Below are 19,805 nucleotides of genomic sequence, written 5' to 3' on the forward strand. Positions count from 1 at the left end.
TACCCAATGCAATGTGTTTCAATATTTTTCAGCAGTACCCTAATTAAAATGTACCAATTCTATCTTCTTACAGCCTACATACAGCCTCTCTTCCCATCAATACTTGATCTATTGATGATGATATTTCTGCATATTAATATTGCTACCTCACATCATGGATTAATAGCACTCTATTTACTAATGATGGTTAAGTTTCAAGTAATAATGAAAGAAGTAATTAGTGCCTTTAAAACTAATCATACTTGAGAGCCAAATTAGAAGATTCTTCCTTATGATTTCCTTTTTCTATAACCACTCTCATTCCCAAATGTCTTACACTAGGTTTTCATAAGGAAAAGATCCAGTGAAGCTCAGATATGTGTATAAGTCATGTTAGGTGTCATGGAGTCAAACAAGACTCTTAATTACCTTCTATACAGCAGAAGAAAATACTGTCTTGTCCTGCATTATAATTAAAACCAAACAACTGCCATTTAGTCAATTCTGACTCACAGCAACCCGATAGGGCAGAGTAGAACTGCCCCTGTGGGTTTCAGAGGCTGTAAATCTTTGTAGGATTACAAAGTTGTACCTTTCTCTCACCAAGGAGCTATTGGTTTTTTTCAGTTAGCAGCTCAATTAGTAACCCACTATATTACTTCACAATTTTTGCTGTGCTTGAGCCCATTGACACAACAACTGTGTCCATCCATCTCATCGACGGTCTTCTTTTTTAATGATCCTCTACCTTAGCAAGTATTATAACCTTCTCCAGACACCGATTTCTCCTAATAATATGTTCAAAGTATGTGATACAGTCTAGCCATCTTTGCTTCTAAGGAGCATTCTGGCTATATTCGAAGACAGAATTCCTTGTTTTGACAGTCTATTGTAAATTTAATTTTCTTGGCAGTAATTCATATAAATCAATTCTTTTTTGGTCATTCTTACTCACTATTGACATGTATGTTAGACAATTGAAAATAACATGGTTTGTGTCAGGCACCATTTGTCCTCACAGTGACTAATTTTTCTCTTTAATACTTTAAAGAGGTCTTATGCAGCAGATCTACATAATGCAATGCATTATTTAATTTCTTGAATGCTGCTTCCATAAGTATTGCTTGTGGATCAAAGTAAAATGAAACTCTTGACAACTTCAATCTTTTCTCTAATTTTTATGGTGGATATTAGTCCAGTCGTACAGATTTGGATTTTCTTTAGGAGTTTCAATTCACACTGAAGGCTGCAATGATTGATCTTCATCAGCAATTGCTTCAATCCTCCCTGATTTCAGCAAACAAGATTGTGTTATCTGCACAACTTAAGTTGCTAATAGGAATTCCTTTAATTCTGGTGCTGAGTTCTTCATTTAATTAATTTCAGATTGAATAAATATCATTCTTGCTTGTAAACCATGCAGAACCCTTGTTTGGTTCAAACCCCCGCCTCTTGGTTCATGAATAGGTTCCACGTGGGCACAATGAAATGGTCTAGAGTCCCCCACCCCCCTTTTTTTTTTTTTGCAATGCATAGAGGTTACACATTGGGCTGCAATCCGCCAAGTCAGCCAAGTCTGCAGGAGAAAAACAGGATTTTCTACTCCTGTAAACAGTTACAGTCTCAGAAACTCAAAGGGGTAGTTCTACCCTCTCCTTTAGGGTCACTATACATCAGCATTGACTCGATGGCCGTGAGTTGACAGTGCACAGTGTTATGCTAAGTATGTATTATGTTCCACAAATTCAATACCTTTTCACAGTCAACATAACACAAATATTTTCAGATATTCTCTGCTAATTATCTGTTGGCTTGTCGAACTGTGGTGCCTTGCATATCACAGTGATAGTGGAACTATGCTACCTGTATTTCAAATACTAACAAAGTCCCCTATGGTAAACAAATTTCAAGAGAGCTTCCAGAGTAAGAACATACAAAAGGAAGGGCTGGGCAATCCACTTCTAAAGGATTAGCCACTGAAACCTTATGGATATCAGTGGAATATATGTGAATGTAGAGTGGGGTTTATATGAAGAAAATAACTCCTTCAGTTGTAGAGGTGGAAAGTTCCAGGTTCTTGGGGCAGATGTCAGGCTAAGCTTCTCTCATTCAAATAGCTGTAGAGGCTGAAGGATCCAAGATTGATAGGTCAGATGAAAGGTTTCTGGCTGCAGGTATGAATGCATACAAGGTTGCCTGGTGATATGGATGCTCAGCTTTCCTGTGCTTCACACATGTCTCTAATCAATCAGCATGCTCACTGATAGATGCTCCTCTGAGATGCATCAGGATGTGGTGGACTGTGAGAATGCAGATTTGCTACATCATAATGCTCTGGTTTTTCATCGGGACCTGGCCATAGAGAGTGGTCTCAGGTATGATGATTTATTCCTGGCTCACTGGTGGTTACCATTTAATAAACATACACTATTACCAGTGGCTTTTATGTAGTAACTGCTTACAGCTTCCCAGTAATACTGAGGCCATTATTCTAGTTTTATATATGAGGTCATTTTCATTATTTTATATATGACATCATTATTCTAATTTTATGTATGAGGAAATTGAGGAACAGAGAGGTAAAACAGCATATCTGCCCTACCCTACCCAGGCAGTAAGTTATGGAGCCCTTTTAACCCAGAGCCTTTTCAATGTAGCCCTACTTATCGTATGGTACATCCATTGTGGGACTACAGCTCTCATTGGACAGGGACAACACCCAAGAAGCAGCTTTCTGAGAGTGAAGGAGTGCAGGACTGAGGAGGAGCACCTAGCTAGGATAAGTTACACTGAGGCTTACACTGTAGAACCAAGGGATATTGGTCATTTCTTCCAAGAATGAGAGGGCAAAATTCCTGGACATGTTGTCTAAAGGGGCTCAGGGATGCAAGAAATCCTATGTATCCTATGTGAGGAGTTGGCCAGTTACTGAAAGACATTTTATTCTGACCTATGGCTACATGGCCTGAGGTGTAGGAAACAAGTACTCAAGAGTAGCTTCTTATCACACGAATGTTTATATTTTAGTATGGACTGAGCTCATTGTAAGACAGACTTGGCCTCAAGTTGACTTGATAGGGGTTTGAGGGTTTACAGTGGCTGATTTAAAATATATATATATCACTGGAAAATAGATCAAAATAGATTCTAGACCCTTTACTTAATCTTTGTATGCATTGAGAACAGGTACATGGAAAGAGACATGACCGTCAATCTTTCCTACAACACTGGTGAGAGCTCATAAGGTTCTGAATGAAGTGGTCTGCTACTTTTTTCTTTAATGCTATACTGTGAAAAGGATGCTTGTTGAATATTAATGCCTGCTAAAACGAATGGTGGTGACCCCTCTTCTTATAATCCTCTGAAATTGGCATATAATGGCCAGTGGGTGAAAGTTCATGTCCATTCCATGACACAGTTTCAGAGAAGCAGTGAAGTTTGCTCAGTCAAAGAGTATAAAAGTAATGTGCTCTTTTTCTCTCATTGTCCCCTAGGTAGAAGTGACAATTGAAGAGATTCTCCTGGATAAGCCTGGCGCATGGAAAGAAGAAAGAAGGCCATTTCCTAATTGGCCCCTTACACATCAGGTCAAATACTTTTCTTAATTTCTAGTCAAACCAAAAGAAAATGACCCCCTGTTAGGAGGCAAGAGGGAGCCCTGCTACACAGTGGTTATGTATGTGGCTACTATCAAAACGAGTTGGTATTTACAAGTCCTAAGCTCCTACATGAGAAAGAGAAATTGCAGCTTGCTCCCATAAACATTGTTGTTAGGTGCCATTGAGTGAGCTCCAACTCATAGCGACCCTCGGTACAACAGAGCCAAACATTACCGAGTATTTGTTCTATCGGGTCACTGTTAATTGGAATTAATTTAAAGAATGGATTTTTGCCTTAGGAACCAAGTGAAAAATAATGTAAGGAATTTTTTTTTAGTGTCCTGATATTTCAAAACCCCCTTAACACACTTCATACCGAGTACTCTTGGCATATTAAAATAAACCAAAACCACCCAGCTTCTGTGGAGTCCATTCCAACTCCCTGTGTGTCAGAGTACCGTGCTCCATACGGTTTTCCATGTAGATTTTTCAGGAGTAGATCACCAGGCCTTTCCCACTAGCCACCACTGGGTAGACTCAAACTTCTTAATATTCTGGTTAACAGCAAAGAGTACTTTTTATTCTAACAATTTTTTTATTGTAAATCAGGTGGGGGGGTTACATTTCAGATCATCAACTTGGTATTCAACAGTTTATAAACAACTTTACCCTCTTGTGGACCATGATCTTTCACTTCACCCAAGTTAATACCCTTCAACTGTCTAATCCATATGTTCCCACCCTTACTTGGCCTATCACATTCTTTTAAAAAATTACGCAGTGCCCTCCTGGCAATTAAAATTTTTTGTATTATAGTCCATAATTACGGTTAAAGTGTAGATGTCTGCTTTTACAGCCCACCCCCTCACCCCCACCAAATTATTCCAGCAGCTAAGGGAGTGGTAGCACACACATTTTAGGAGTCATTGTTCTAGTCTGCTGCTTTATCATCACTCTCTTACCATCCCCCTTTTGGCAAACTCCAAAGCTTGTTCCTTTTGGTGTGAAAGTCTATTTTGTTTGCAATTATTTTTTACTTGATAACATTAGTCCCACATAGTAATTTTTTGTGATTGGCTCATTTCACACAACATAAGGTTCTCCAGGTCTATCCATGTCATGAGTGATTTTGTGGTTTTATAATTATGTTTTAATAATGAATAGCATTCCATTGTGTGTATGTACCAAAGTTTCTTTATCCATTCTCCCACTGATGGGAATTTCTTTTTATTATAGTGAACAGTGCTGCTATTAACATGGTCATGCATATATCTGTTCATGTTATATATTTTATTTCTTTAGCATATATACCCAGCAGAAGGATTGCTGGACTGTATGGTAGGACTATATTGCTTTCCACTAAAGTTGTACACTATAATTGTACAGTTCCACCAGCAGTATATGCAGGTCCCAAGCTCTCGGGAGCCTCTCCAGCACTTGTAATTTTCTCTGTGTGTGTGTGTGTGTTTAAATTTGGCTGTCACTGCCAGTGTAAGGGGATATCTCATCATCATTGTTATGATTTGCACCTCCTAGATGGCTAGTAATTGTGAACATTTCTTCATATGCTTATTGCTCATTTTGATGCCTTCTTTGGTGAACTGCCTGTCCATGTCCTTTGCCCCTTTGTGATTAGATTGTCTCTTTCCTATTTAAGTGTTGCCGTTTTCTATAGATTAGACCCATGTTTGTCATGTCATTGTCAAAGACTTTTCCTCAGGATTTAGGTTCTCTCTTTACTCTTTGATGCACATCAGTGTCTTGTTTTTAGTAGGTCTAAGTTATCTATTTGTCATCCACTTTGTGGAGGTTTTCATTATATTTGAAAATGTACCTATATCTTGCAGAAGCGCTCTTGAATTTGCCCTTATTTTCTCATTGATAATTATTTTAGCTATGAGATTTGCCTTTAGGATTTTGATCCATCTTGAGTTTGTTTTTGTAAATAGGATTAAGTAGGGGTCTTGTTTCAGCCTTTGACAGATGGAAATCCAATTATGCCAGATCTATTTGCTGAAAAGACTGTCTCTTTCCCATAAAATCTTTTTGGCCCTTTGTTGAAGATCAATTATCTTTTATTTATTATGGTTTATTTATTTCTAGGTTCTTTATTCTGTTCCATTGGTCTATGTATCAATGATTGTACCAGAACCAAGATATTTTAATTACAGTGGCTTTGTAATGGGCTTCAAAATCAGGTAGTGAGAGGCCTCTTACTCTGTTCTTCTTTAGAAGTTCTTTGCTTATCCTTAGTCTCTTCCCTTACTATATGCAATTAGTTATCCAATTTCTTTAAGAATAAAGTTGATATCTGGGTCAGAATTACTTTATATTTATAGATTTTTTTTCTGTAGTATTGGCATTTTCACAATAGTAAGCCTTCTTATCCATGAACATGGAACATGTTTCCATTTATGTGAGTCTTTTTGTTTCTTGTAATAGTATTTTGTAGTTTTCTTTGTATAAGTTTTGTTTCTCAGGTTACTTTTATACCTAAGTATTTCATTTTTGTGTGGCTATAGTAAATGGTATTGATTTCTTGACTCCATTTTCAGAGCTCTTTTCATTAGTATATAGAAATCCAGCCTAATTGATTTTTGTATTGATCTTGTACCTTGCCACCATACTGAATTGTTTCATTGTTTGCAATTATCTGTTGCTGTTGTTGAGTCTGTGAGATTTTCTACATATAAAAGCATCTCATCTGCAAATTGAAAGAGCCTCACTTCTACTTTGCTCATCTGGAACCCTTTGAGTTCTTTTTGTTGTTGAATAGCTCTGACTCAGGCTTCCGGCAAAGTTTGTGTAAGAGTGGTTGTAAGAGCTTCCACAAGAGGAATGCTTTCAGTTTCTCTCCATCGAGGGAGAAAGTTAGTTTTGCATACATGGTCTTTATTTTATTGAGAATTTTCCTTTCTATTCCTGTTGTGATGGTGTACTGTAACTTATTACACCATCAGGGCTCCTTGCAGTCTTTTGTAGTAATGTATTTTAAAAAATTGTTATTATTTCATTTGGATCTGTTGTGCTTATTACCCCTTTCATTTATAAATTTTATAGATATCTGAAAATTTTTTCTTTTCCTTTATTAAATTTCCCAGTGGTCTGTCATTCTGTTCCTTCTTTCAAAGAACCAAACTTGTCTTTTTAATTTTTTTCTATTGTTTTTATATTTTCCACTTCATTTATTTTTGTTCCGGTCTTTATGATTTCTTTTTTCCTGGTGACTGAAAGTTTATTTTGGTTATGGTAACAATTTCGGTTCTCTCTTCTTTATTCAAGAATGCATATTTTGCTATAAATTATCCTCTGAGAACTGTTTTGATATGTTGTGCTTTTGTTCTCATTTGTTCCAAGGAAATTTTTTCACCATTTGCACAAGAGTTTTTAAGCATTGTGTTGTTCAGTTTTCATGCATTTGACTTTTTGCCCTTGCTTTTCTTATTATTGATTTATCATTTTTTAAAAAGATCATCTTATTGGGGGCTCTTACAGCTCTTCTAACAATCCATACATCAATTGTATCAAGCATATTCGTACATAGGCTGCCATCATCATTTCCTAAACACTTACTTTCTATTTGAGACCTTGGTATGAGCTCCTCTTTTTCTCCCATCCTTCCCTCACCCCTCCCATCCTCATGACCCTTTGATAAGTTATAAATTATTATTATTTTCATATATTACACCGACCACTGTCTCCCTTCACCCAGTTTCTATTGTTTGTGCCCCTGGTGGGTGGGTGGGCTATTACGCATTGATCATTATGATCAGTTTCCCTTTCCTCCCCTCCTCCCCTCACCTGGTATTGCTAATCCCATTTCTGTTCCTGAGGGGTTTATCTGACCTGGATTCCGTGTATCGTGAGCTCTTATCTGTACCAGTGTACATGCTCAGCTCGCCCATACTAAAAGGCAGGAGTGGGGTCATGATAGCCTCAAGAACCAGCGGAAGATTGTGTGTTTCATCAATGCTATACTGCACCCTAGTTGACTCATACCTTCCTTGTGACCCTTCGGAGGGGATGTCCTACTGTTTGCAAGTGGACATCTTCTCCAACCCACCTTATTCTCAACAGTATGTTATTTCTTGTTTTGGGTCTTCTGATAACTGTTACCCAATCCTGTCGACACCTCATGCTCTCATAGGCTGGTGTGCTTCTTCCATGTGGGCTTGTTGTTTCTCTGCTAGATGGCCGCTTGTTTCACTTCAAACCTCTAAGCTATGGATAGAAGTGTACACATATGTGAGTATATATGTAAATATATTAATTAATATAAATAGAGGTATTGGCCTATGTACATATATTTATATGGAAATACATTGAGGAAGTGGATAGACTTTGGGCCTCTGTTCAAACCCTCCCTCAATGTAAGAACATTTGTGCTAACAACCTGGCATTCTGGGATGCTCACCCTCCTGGCACTGGCACTGCAGACACAATGGGTGCATAAACAAATGTGATGAAAAATGCTGATGGTGCCCAGCTATCAAAAGATATAGTGTTTGGAGTCTTAAAGGCTTGAAGTGAAACAAGTGGCCATCTTAAAGATTTATAATTTTATAGCATTGTGACTTGAGAATTAGATTTTAAAATATCAATGTTATATAATTCATTAAGGCATTCTATGTTTCCTAACATATGGTCTGTTTTAGAAAATGTTCCATATACACTGGAAAAATGTACACTGTACTTTTGTTGGATGGTTTATTATGTCCATGTAAAGTGTATCAAGTTGTCTTTATTGCGATTCTTTACTGATGGTCTTTCTTTTTTGAGAGTGGTATACTGAAGTTCCCTCCTATTATTATCGCCTTGTCTATTTATCTTTTCAACTGTATAAGAGTCTGATTAACCTATTTCACAGGTCTTTTATAGGGTGTGTATATGTTTAATATTGTTATGTGTTCTAGTTAATCATTATTAAACCCTTCTTTTTCTCTCTGAAATTGATTGTGGTAGTTACATAATTCTTTGTCAACTTAGATATAAAAGTGTAGAGGTGGAGTCAGCCTGTCAATCATGTCAAAGCCTGATGATACCTCCTGGTGAGTGTGGCTTTCTCATAAAGAGAATTTCAGGAACTTCCTCCCTCTCTCTCTGATTTTACCTTCATGTCAAGTCACGCTGAAACCTGTGCAAGCACTTGGAGTTTCTTCCACCGCTGTATGATCCACAAGACTTTTCATCCACCAGCCTGTGATCTTCCTGCATTTTACATCACTGCTTATGGCTGTGTGAATCTGAAGAGGGATTTATGGTCTAGTATCGGACTTATGGACTATTATTGGACTTATGGATTGATCTGGACTGGACTGGAGGTTTTCTTTATGCACAATTACTTCTTGATATAAGTTCTTTTTTACCTAAATATGAGTGTTCCTGGATTTGCTTCTCTTGTCAAACTGGCCTATCTCATTGAATTTATTGAAGATTAATATTGCTACTCCTACTTTTTCTTTTGGCATTAACTTAATGCACATGTCTTTTCAATCTTTTTGTCTTTGTGTCTAAGATGTATTACTTGTAAGCAGGACATTTATGAATCTTGTTTTCTTATCCAATCTGCTACTCTGTCATTTGACTAGTGCATTTAATCCAATTCAATTCAATGTTATTATTGATATATGTGGATTTATTATTGTCATTTTGATATGTATGTTGTGTTATTGGTTTATTTGTTTTTCCTATATTTCTATGTTGTTTTGAATACTGTCTTAAGAGTACTGATTTCTGAATAGAGTTGTCTTGTATGTTGAGCTCAGGTTTTTCTGTGGTTATTGTTGATTATCTATCCAGATTTCTGCCCTTAGTAATTTTGGTAATGTTGTTCTTATAAATTCTTTTAACTTCTTGTGTGGAAGTACTCTTATTGCTTCCTACTATTTGTGATATAAAGTTGCTAGATATAAGATTCTTGGTTGTTTGCTTTGGGGGGGATGGGCATTCAGGATTTTATATATGTCCTTTTTTGTCTTCTGCTGAAAAAATGACTTTATTCTCAGGTTTTTGTTTGTTTTTTCTGCGTTACTGTTCTTTCCTAGCTGCTCATAGAATTCTTTCCTTTTCCTGGATACTGGAAAGCTTTACTATGATTTGTAGTGATGTTTTTCTTTTGTAATATATCCTTTTCTGGGTTCTCTCTGATTCCTGGATGAATTTTCTCCTCTTTTATGGTGTTAGGGAAGTTTTCTTTAGAATTTTTGGTACTGCTTTCTCGGTGGATTATTTCCCTTCCTGCTCTGGAATGCTAATGAGACATAAATAGTTCCTTTCATACATCCCACATCATCTCTAGGTTTTCTTCATACCCATGTGCACATTTTATTCACTTTTCCTCTTAGACTGAAATAGAGAAATTTGTCTTCAAACTCAGTAATTTGGATGTCCATATCTTCACAGTATTACTGTGCAATTTTTAAGCGTTTTCTAACTTGAGAAAGGGAAAAAAAGAATGTTACTTAGGAAAAAAAGAAAAGAAAAGGATGAGGGAAAAAGGCTCTGTTTGGTGTATTTTTCTCTTGGCCCAGGAGAACATGTTTGGGTGGAGCCTTGCTGGGTTCTGAAGCCACAAGAGGTCTTGCAGGAATGTGGTGCTGCCTTGGCCTTGCTGGGGTGGGGTTGGCCCTTTGGGCAGGCTGGGACTTACACCCAAATAAATAGCAAAACACCTCACTGCCGTCGAGTTGATGCTAATTCAGTGATTCTGTAGGAGAAAGTAGAACTTTCCTTGTGAGTTGTGGACCTTGCTGTTAGAAGCCAAATGCATAACCTTTATGCCACTAGGTGCTCCTTGGCTTGACCTTATGGGTGGAGTAAATGGCTGGTGTCTACGGGGAGACCTTTGGACACCTTGAGATTGGGCCACCCCTTGTCTCTCCTTTCTCTGCTTGCTCCAGCAGTCTTTGGTGTATGGTGAGTTTGACTTATTTAGCGTTCAAGCCATTCTCTGAAATTGCAGGCCACTTAACCTTTCTTTTGCATGGATTCTCTCCTGGTTGCTGTCGAGCAGTGGTTCCCAACCTTCCTAATGCTGTGGACCTTTAATACATACAGTTTATGATGTTGTGGAGACCCCCAACCATAAAAAAACTTTGAGGAACAGGGAAAGCTATCTGGAGGTTTGAGAAGTTTTAAATTTGTTGAATATGAAAACGATGATCTCAGATATAAAACCTCCACCTAACACATAAAATTGTGTTTAAAAACCCACGAAAATGAAATTGAAAAAAATTTCTCCATGGGATAATGACAAAGAATTTCAAAAAAATATACAGTGAAACAAACCTAAAAATATAGGAAGCTACACAAACTCCAATTAGAAGAAATAAAGAAATCACCAAGCATCATATTCTAATAAAATTCTGGAAAATATATAATTCTGAATATAGCAACAGAAAAACAAAATATAACCTGTCATGTGTTCTTCATAAGAATTTGTGCAGATTTGTTCCCATAAACCCTAAAGGATAGAAGATAATGTAGTGACATATAAAACATTGAAGCAAAACTCTTGCCAATAAAAATGTCCTTATCTAGTGTTATGGTTTGAATTCTTTGAATTATACTGAGAAACATACTGTAAATCCTAAACTCTATGCTAATGGTTATAATCTCATTTGGAAATTATCTTTGTTATGTTAATCAATCGTAATTACATGTCAACACATGGATGGATGCCTGCAAGGAACCAAAAAGATAAGCTAAAAAGACCTCTACCCCAAAGCCAACACCAAATAAAAACCTTCCCCTAGTGCAGTGGTTCTCAACCTCCCTCCTGCCAAGACCATTTAGTACAGGTCCTCAGATTGTGGGGACCCCCAACCATAACATTATTTTTGTTGCTACTTCATCACTGTAATTTTGCTACTGTTATGAATCGTCATGTAAATATCTGATATGCAGGATGTATTTCATTGTTACAAATTGAACATAATTAAAGCATAGTGGTTAATCATAAAAACAATATGTAATTATATATTGTGAAATATTTACTTCTAATGACAAATAAATGAAATTTTGTCTTGAAGCATGGTGCAGCATGGGTAACAGTCTTAATATAACAACAATAAATTATATTGCTACATTTTGCGACAGTATACGTAAAAAGCCAACATCAGTGCGAAGGTTGAGATAGCTTCTTTCTCACCAGATCAGAAATTCTTGGGTCAGTCTTTGCAAGAGCACAGCAAAGATCATCTTCCACAACAATTCTACTTCTGTGTTTAGACTTGATAACCTACACGCTGGAAAACCCTGTTTCACAAAGATAAGTTATTGGAAATGGAAGAAGGCGCAACACAGTCTCAGACTGAACAGGATATGACTGCAAACTCTTGATCCAGAATTTTGTAACTGGCGTTGTAGAGAAGTCAGTTCACACTGCATCGCTGTTATTAAGTTCAATGAGCTCCTCTTGTGCTGTCTCAGGAACATCTTCAACTTTGACTGTGAAAGGGCTTCTGGCAAGTCCAAATGGGGTGTCAGGTAGACTTGGAAAGTACGATGACATTTTGTCTGCAAGCATGTACAAGTGTTCTTTCACAGAAATTATCATCATAATCCTTTTGTCTGGTTCAATGTCATGTTCCTCAAAGAAAGCAGATAAGGTAGGCAACATGTAAATTTTCTTTTCATCCAATTTTTTTTTGTTGCCAAAGCTGAAGTTTCATTTGGAATGATCGGATCTTTTCACACAAATCGAAGCATGTTGCATTTGTTCCTTGCAGTGCTAAATTTAACTCACTCAAGATGGCAAAGATGGCAACCAAGTAAGCTACTTTCTGCAGTTCACTTTTATTGCTGAAAAGTGCTTCAAACTGTGATGTTGCTTTCCGATTAAAAAAGTTTTGAGTTCATCATGTTTTAAAACTCCTTTTGACAACCATCGCACTTCAGTGTGAAATAGCAGAGCATTATTCAGTGCATCCAACTCATTGCACAGTTGCGAAAAGTCGACTCTTTAAAGTGCTCGCCTTTACAAAATTGACAGAACTTATGACGCCTTTCATTACTTCTTGTAACTCTTGTGGCAGTGTCTTCAGTGAATAGTACAGTGAGTTCCGATGACTTTTGGTGACTCAGTTGAAATCCAGATCAACATACTGGAGCACTGTCTGTGCAAATACCACAACCCTTTTCCCAAGAGATCTTATGCTCTTTCAGAAATGAACCAACGGTGTCAAATACATCATATGCAGTAGTTGTCGTTTCAAGAGGTTTTCCAAAACGAAACTCATCTTTAAAGTCGCCATCATTAATTTACCTCACATTAACCAGTAACAGTGAACAGTTTGCAACTTCTGTAGATTGATCAAGCTGGATCTTAAATATTAGATGTGAAACAGATTTAATTTCTTGGATTACCTGATCAAGAATATCAGCAGACGTGCCATCTATTCTTCTGCGGACAGTGTCATTAGATAAGGAAATTGCACTCAATTTCGTAACAAATTTGTCTATGATCATAACTCGAACAATGTCTTTGGCCACTGGCAACAGTAAATCCTCAGCAATGGTGTGAGATTTCATAGCTCTGGTGCTTCTGAGTGCCACCAAATATGAAGCTTCAACGGCTGCTACGTTTTGTTTGTGGCATTTGCTACTAGTGTCAAGTCTAGCTTTCTTGAGTCCATCTTTGCTTCTAAAATAGTTAGCATCCTTGCTGGCAAAGCTAGGATGCTTGCTATCAAAATGGCATTTTAATTTGTTCACCTTCATAGATTCGGCAGATAGAACTTCACAACAAATAACACATTGCAGTTTCTCAATTCCTGCTGTAATTATTGAGGTAAAACCATGCTGTAAAAAATCTTCACTATATTTTCTTTTCTTAACGTTTTTCTCTACATGATCCATTGTCATGTGATGGTTTGCTAATGAAAATAATATGTAACAATAGCATTATTAATGCAAAAGATGATACATGGCATAGTTCAGTCAAAACAGCTAGTTTCCTATGATTTACCGTTCTCTGTGTTGTTGTTTTTTACATACCTGTTACTATCACAAGGGTTGATGTATTCACATCAACCACAGCTGAATATAAAAGGACCAATCAGCATCCAGATTAAGTTTCCATGGTACAGATATTTTTTTCTTTTTTGCAGTAGCTGATGATTTTACATTACATGATTTTAAATTTACCCAGTAATTTTAATTCATGAAGTGTCATTTTACCTCCAATACTGCTACTTTCCACATAGTAACTGCTTTTAACAGAGTAGATGCTTTCAACACAGTAGCTGCTTTCTACATAGTAGCTGCTCTCTACACATGTGTGACTAGTCCACATAAGTACATTATGGCACCAACCCTGTCACATACACCTGTATTTGTATGGGGTGTATGTGATGGGGTTGGCATAATGATGTCATCACGCTGGGTACTCATATATGGGCATATCTGCATGTGGGCAGACCCTCCTGGAGACGGATAGAGGAGCGGTGTCTCAGTTCTTAAGACCATTGGAAATAGGTGCTTTCCGACGGTCTTAGGGGCTCCCTGCGAATGGGTAGTTTTACCCCAAAGGGGTTGCGACCCACAGGTTGAGATCCACTTTTGTAGCGGGATCTACCTGTGTATGTGTTTCAGTCAGCCATGGTGCCCTGGAAGCCCCCAAATAGAGTGTTTTAACCATTTGTACTACCTTTGAGTTAGATTTGACTCTAATGCAGTGAGTTTTGTTTTGTTTTAAGGAATCCCATTCTTGTGTATTAGGGGAACACATTTTTTTTACAAAAACAGAAGAGCTCATTGTTTCATGCTAGACTATGCAGAGCTAAGTGCTTAAATTAAGCTGTTGCCTGCATCAAAGCATCAACAACTATCTAGAATATATTCCTCTGGCCAGAACCCATCCAAAGGGTTACAATAAAAGAACGACTAGAGAGCAGTCATAACCTACTAACACTAGTGAGCTGGATTCTCAAACTAGACTCAGGATAGCATAAGTAGAAATTAATCTTATTCTTTCCCATCATTTCATTAAAACATGCAGCAGGCATATCTCATCATTTCCCACCACTTACAGGTTATTGAATGGTTAGTTTGGTCAAGTCCATGACTAAAACTCCACTTGCATCTAATAGATAATGTCTTAGCCCCTTGCACTAACACCTGGCTTTGAAAGACCATTGTGGAGAATTTTAGGATTACTTTGGATCAGCTCTACCAACATATTAGCTTGTTGCCTTGTTCTGGATTTTTACTGTACTGGGGGTAGGTACAGTAAGACAGGGAGAAGAGGTTGAGACAAGAAAGACCCTGTCTGAAAAATGTTTCCTATTCCATGTCTATACTTCTGATTGTGGTGGGTCCTCTATGTTGATTATATTTTCTGGTAGTTTTGTGAGATTTTTGGTGGTCTCCTGTTACTGCTGACTCTCAACCAGTTCCCATGATGTAAGTACTGCTTCCACTGACTCACTACTCCAAAGTTCCTCCTGACTTTAGAACCAGTCTCTTTGAGGATTTCTTTTCCCTTTGAGAAATCCTCTTAGGTTACCCCATGCTCAGAATATTTGATAATTGTTAAATATTGTGTTTCTAATATATAGTTTTTATTGTAGTAATATCTGTATAACAGTGCATTTGATATTATTACAGTATTCATATGTACAGTTCAGTTACATTAATTATTTTAATCCTGTTCAACCATCATATTTATTCATTACCAAATTATAACACCCTCCTTAACAGAAGCTCAGGATTCCCTAATTGTTGAGTCCTCTTTACACTCTTTCCTTCAATCCGCTTCAATGAGTTCTCTATACATTTTCCTCCAATATATTTCATGTAATATTTGACATCTTGAATGACTTTTTAAGCTAAGCATAACATTTTCCTTAAAAAAAAACACAACAAACCAGATTCATTGGCACTTTATCCAGATATCATGCAATTCAATAATTCAACCATATCAACAAGAGTTGTACAATCATTACCACAATCAATTTTAGAATATTTTCTTCTTCCTTATACTCATTATTAGTGTAATTCTTCTTGTTTTTTAAAATTATTTTAATTGTGACAAAAATATACAAAACAAAACATTCTCCAATTCCATTGATTATATTCTTTGTGTTATGCAGCCATTATTGATAAACTTTTCCACATTATTCTGCCACCATTAACATAAATTCAATGCTCCCTAAGCAAAAACTCTTCCTCCTTCACCCAAGGTAACCACTGGTCAACTTTGGTTTATTGGGTTTTTTAGCAGTATTCTTGATATAAAATTCACATAACATACATTTCCATAGTAAGTCACTTTTAAAGAGCGTTGTACGTATATCATCACAATGAGTTCTACTGTTTCCTTCCCACTCCTGCATTTATTGCTTGCTTCCCCCAAAACCCTCACTCTCTCTTGCTAACCCCAATAAACCATTGTATCAGTTATTGTCTCTATGCATCTACTCCTTCTGTACATCATAAACTGTGAAACCTAACAGAAATAATTAAAAAGAAGACAGAAAGAAGAAAAATAATAATAATACAAAAATAAAAATAAATATAGAGTCAGAATAAAAAGGACCATCAGAAATATTTTTTATAACCAAAGGCAAGCATCTTTAAAAAGCAGACATACATGAATGTCTGTCATGGACCAAGCTAAAAATATTTAAACCTAGAACAAATGCAGGTTGAGTCAGGAGGGAGGTCAACTGAGCAAATATATTGTACCATGGTTCCATCCACTGAAATGAAGTTTACAATAATCTCTGTGTGAGAGTCCCTTGCCTGTGGCCAGGGTGGATCTGCCAGAGGCTTAACTGACTAGATACTCTGCAGATGAGTTTTGGGCTCCCACTGTCTTAATAGCCTTCTACAAATTAGGTGCTCATAATTTAAGCTCTGATGCTTTCCCTTTTATCATATTTAGATTTTTTGTCATCTTTGGATCACACTGGCTGATGTGCTTTTCAATATGGACTTAGTTGGCTGCTTGTTTGAATAAAGGCTTTTAAGACCCTAGACACTATTACTCGGCATCATCTGCTTTCTTCACACTTTGCTGTAACACCCTTATCTTCAATGATCTCTTCATGAAGGCAAGTGTGGAGCAGGGCCATGTTATAAGAATGAACTGTTTTTGGATTGGGGCTAGACTTAAGTAGGAACTCAGGATCCATCTGTTTGTCAGCAGGTTATAAACATCTCTGGTTTATTTTAGAGATCATATGATAAAAGCAAAACAAAAAACAAACAACAAAACTCAAAAACAAACAAATAACTCCCCCAAAACAGACAAGCTAAAAAGAATAATATTGTCAATCATCCCTTGATGACATCATTAATTCATCCAATGGCATAGAATTCAAGGCATTTTCAATATGAGGAGCTTAGTCCAACGGAGAGTGGTGATCCATGAGTTGTTGCCTTGTACAAATTGATTTCTTAATTGATTGAGCTCTGTTGACATTGAGCATGGTAGTTTTGGCCTGGGGAAATTTTCCTTTGATATTCTTTAGAAGGCCAGATCCTTGCTTATCAGATCAATGTCTGTCAAATTAATACAAGAGACAACTGGGATACTAAATATAGAGTTGTTCTGGGTCCCCTTGCACTGGATGCCAACTAAGCCAGGTATCCCACCCAAGGTCCAACGACCATTATTTCCTCACTCTTGGGGTGCCCATTCTTTTGCTTCTTCTCCCATCAGGGCATTGCAATCCTAAGTCCAAAGGCTAGGTATTTTTGATGTAGGTCCCTGTTCTTTCAGTCAAGCTTCTGCGCCAAGTCCTTCTGGTGTGGTGATGCACACATAATACTTAGTGTGCTTCATCAAGGATTGAGTAGAAACTTATTGAAAGTGTCTACCCAGGACTATAGAACCAGGTTAATTCTCCCCTTAGGTTCCCTACAATTATTGTTCAGGATCCTGTCTCTACGTGGGGCTGCTCCTCCCTATTTACCTACCATACCAACCATCAGCCATATAAGTACCTTCTCTGAATGTAAATGCTCCCCTCTCTTGGCTTTAACTTGATTTTCTGATAAGATTCTCCTCTCATTCCTGTGGAAGGCCTGTTGACTTGGTACAGCCTTGTTAATGACATCAAGTGGGTGGTCTGCTCCCTATTTTTCCTTAGCGAAGGAGTAACCCTAGCCGATGTGAGATCTTCTCTTTCTAGGTGGTTCTTCAAGAAGTGCATATAAGGGGATGACATTCATGGATGATAAGCAGACTTTTTACCTTTTGATTAGGAATTGGTCTCTAATATTTCCTTAATTGGTGTTTCTCCTTATAGTAGTGGACACATAAAATATCTTTTTATGATTGACTAGCTTCACTCAGCTTAATGGGTTTCAGGTACTTCCATGTCATGTGTCACACTTTCATCACTGTTTTTTAGGGACACAGTGGATTTCTTTATCCATTCTTCCACTATTGGGCTGTGGGGCTGCTTCCACTTTCTTGCTTTTGTGTACTGTGCTGCTATCAACATGAGAGAGCATACATTCACTCGTGTTGTGTCTCATTTCTTTGGGATATATGCCTAACAGTGGCATTGCTGAATCCTTTGAAATTTCAATCCCGGTTCCTTTAAGTATCACCGTATCGTTTTCCACAATGGTGGTATATATTTACAAATCCTTCTACAGTGTATGCAAGTTCCATTCTCTCCACAACCTCTCCAATATCTGTTGTTTTCTGTTTTGTTTTGTCTTAAATTGGGCTAACATTGTGAATGTAAAGTGGTATCTCATTGTGTTTTTAATTTGCATATCCCCGATGGCTAGTGATCATGAGCATTTTTCAAGTGGTTTTTAGCTATTTGTATTTCATTTTTGGTGAGCTGTATGTCCATGTCTGTTTTCCACTTCTTAATTGGGAGGTTTATATTTTCTTTTCTTTTTTTTCACTTAACTCTTCTTTATTTTTTCAACAATTTTTGTAGTTTTCAAAGTGAAACAAATTTCTTTTGTTACATTTATTCTTAAGTGCCTTAATAATTCACTATTAATTATTTATTCAATTTTCAGATCATGCATTGTAAGTATATAGAAAAAATCATTTGTATAATGATGTATCTTGCAACTTTTTAAAAACAGCTTTATTGGCACTTTTACAAATAGTTCAATTATATCAAGAAGAGTTGTACAATCATTATGACAATCAATTTTAGAACATTTTCTTCTTCCTTATATTCATTGTTATTAGTGTAATTATTTTATTTTTTTAATAATTGTGGCAGAAATATAGAGCAAAACATTCTCCAATTCAACAACTTCTACATGTGTAATTCAACGCCATTGATTATGCTCCTTGTGTTGTGCAACCATTATTGATATCTGTTTCTAAATTAGTCTACCACCATTAACATAAACTCAATGCTCCCTAAGTAAAAACTCTTCCTACTTCACTTATGGTAGCCAATGGCCAATTTGGGCTTCTTGTTCCATTTTTTTTTTGTAAAGTAGTTTTCTTGATATAAAATTCACATATTCATACACCTCTATAGTTAAGTAGCTTCCAAAAAGACTCATCTATACGTCTCACAATCAGTTCCAGTGCTCCCTCCCCACTTGGAATTCATTGTTTGTGCTCCAGTTTCGCCCCGCTCCCTTCCCTGATAAACTGTTGTTTCAGTCGTTATCTCTATTATCCACTCCTTGTGCTTCCTAAACTGGGAAACCTAACAGAAACAATAAAAAAACAAAAGCAAAATGAAATAGAAAGAAGAAACTAATAATAATATAAGATAAAAACAAAGAGTAAGAAAGAAAAGACTACCAATATTTAAAAAGCCAGAAAAGACATTTTGGTTGTGGAACAAGGGAGAAACAGTGAAGCCTAAGCAAATTCAGGTTGGGTCAAGAGAGAAGTCAGCTGACCAAGTATCATATTATAACCTAGTTTGATCCACCATAATCAAGTTTATAATCATCTCTATCTGATAGTAAAGCTGTTCGGGTCCCTTGTCTGTGGCCAGAGAGGATCTGTCAGAGGCTTAATCTGACTAGACACTCATCAGATAAATTTTGGACTCACATTGTCCTCCATAGGCTTCTACAAATTGGCTGTTCACAATTTAGGTATGATATCTTTCCCTTCATCATATTTGGATGTTGTTAATTGTCATCTTTGGATCACACAGGCTGTTGTGCTCCTTTTGTGTGGACTTAGGTGATGCCTCACTTAAATGGCTGCTCATTTGAATACAAGCCTTTAAGACCTGAGTTAATATTCCAATTGATAGCTGGGCACCATCTGCTTTC

At 37.0% G+C, this 19,805-nt stretch overlaps 1 protein-coding gene across 1 annotated transcript in view; it reads left to right on the forward strand.

Moving 5' to 3' along the window:
- Window positions 1-19,805, forward strand: part of OTUD7A (OTU deubiquitinase 7A) — a 313,826-nt gene that overhangs the window by 118,975 nt on the left and 175,046 nt on the right. The window contains exon 3 of the mRNA XM_045285688.1: window positions 3,474-3,566. The gene's annotated coding sequence lies outside the window, so the exon portion shown is untranslated. The remainder of the gene's footprint in view (window positions 1-3,473; window positions 3,567-19,805) is intronic.

Source organism: Echinops telfairi, unplaced genomic scaffold (genome assembly GCF_000313985.2).
Source record: "Echinops telfairi isolate 266 unplaced genomic scaffold, ASM31398v2 ScPeMD7_7475;HRSCAF=8513, whole genome shotgun sequence".
NCBI classification, from domain to species: Eukaryota; Metazoa; Chordata; class Mammalia; order Afrosoricida; family Tenrecidae; genus Echinops; species Echinops telfairi.